The following is a 1,933-nucleotide window of genomic DNA, read 5'->3' on the forward strand; positions in this document are numbered from 1 at the left end:
TCGCTACAGCTGTTAGCTAGATGTTATATGTTAGATCGTTAACGTAGCTAACATTAACGCTGCTAACACTAGATAGCTAACATGAGGGCAGCGCAGCATGATGGGCGTATCTTGTAGAACTCTGCTTTTTTTAAAACGTTTTTTTTTATTGGCAGCGACGAAGACTGTTGACCCCCGACGAAATCCCACATGATACCAGCGGTGTTATACGATTGGCTGACAAACTTTGTTAGAAGCTGTGCCCAATTGTCAGGACTCATAATTCCCAATCATAATAATGTTTTTTCTGGAAAAGAGAACTTTTCATTCTGCCACCTCTCTACAAGCTCTGTAGCTGCAGTATTTAAAAATGTCTGCATAGAAAATGTTACTAATATGACCTTTAATGTTAATCATAATACCAAGTAGGCGATTTGAGGGGGGGTGATGTTTAAAACTCGCCTACTGGTAATACCTGTGATTTTTCTACTACAAGTCAAAATGTCTTTGTTTGAAATGTGGATTACCAGCTTGTAAAAAAGGAATTTATTTGGTACTTGTGTGACGGCAAATGTGGTGAAGACAGAGCGGTTAATCTGAGCTCTGGCTCCGCGCAATCTGTCTTCTTTCTTTAACGTGATCCGCAGTACTGCTGAGGAACCTTTCCTCACACCTTTACTGGCACTCTCATGCGCATATTGTTGGGATCCGTCCAAAATGAACCACGACTAAAGAGCTATTGTGTTAATTTTAATTAAGAGTGTAAAGATAGTATATTATAGAGTTTAAATGCGCTTATGATGGATGGTTGAGTGTGTCGAATGAGAGTTCATTTTCTGCGTCGACCATTATGGACCTTTTTTTTCCCGACAGTTTGACAAATCATAGCAGTAAGGGCACGAGTGTAATTAATGTAGGTGTTCGGCTGTCGGGGCCCCGGGTCTCATGCATCATTAATGTCTCTAATTACACCTGTGCCTTTCCTGCAGTGAGAAGTCTAAAATGTCTGCTGTGGAAAAATGTCTACCGTGTAAGTTTTTCCTTTTGTAGTCAGTGAAAATGTGGAAGCAAACTTTTTGTATGATATCTTTTTTTTCTCTCTGCACCACTGATGTAAGACTCTCAGGAATGAATCTTGTGTGTGCGTTCGCTCGCGCTCCCTCGTCATATAAGGGAGTGATCCAGACTCACGGCAGTATGCATAACTATGCATGTATACCTCCCTAAACATACTTACTGGCATGGCGTATTGGATGCCATAAGTGTCAATCCAAGATAGTGACCCTGTACTGTACTGTACCTGTAAGTTGCCTATAAAGCAGAATGCTTGAGATGCCTCTGAACATTTCCATTGGTTGCCGGTCGCTCTTGTGGCTTTTGGGTGTAATATTTGCATGGATTCCTTCAGTATATACAAAAAAAAAATGCATTATACCGTGCATGTCTGTGTAGTTAACTCTCATTTATATCTACGTACAGTACACGCTTATATGGGTTTGTCTCGACCGTGAGCGTGTTTTACACTCTGATGAGGCCATGTGACGCCACAGGCAAGGGTGAGGGCGCAGTCTGGAAATAGGAGAGCTGTTGCCCTAATTCATGTCAGCACAGTGACACAGATGGAATGACAGGGAATACCCACGTCTCCCGTTTTTTTTCCATAAACATGTACATAGTCGCTACTCTTGTGTACAGCGCACGAGGCGAACGCCTGGCTCTGAAAGCTCCTGGTGCTGACAGTTTCAGCTCCGCACGGGCACTTGGAAGTTCTTTCTGGAAGCCGAATATGTTGAGCCTCAGTAATAGGCTATACTAAGTGGATGAGCTGAAATTCAATATTCTGCACTTTTTACACCCCCACGCTGCAGACGCAGACCGTATTTAGAGGCACACGTATGCATGTGCACAGACACACGAAGAGCATCAGTTCTGCCTCCATAATCGACTCCAACAC

Source organism: Acanthopagrus latus, chromosome 21 (assembly GCF_904848185.1).
Source record: "Acanthopagrus latus isolate v.2019 chromosome 21, fAcaLat1.1, whole genome shotgun sequence".
Taxonomy (NCBI): domain Eukaryota; kingdom Metazoa; phylum Chordata; class Actinopteri; order Spariformes; family Sparidae; genus Acanthopagrus; species Acanthopagrus latus.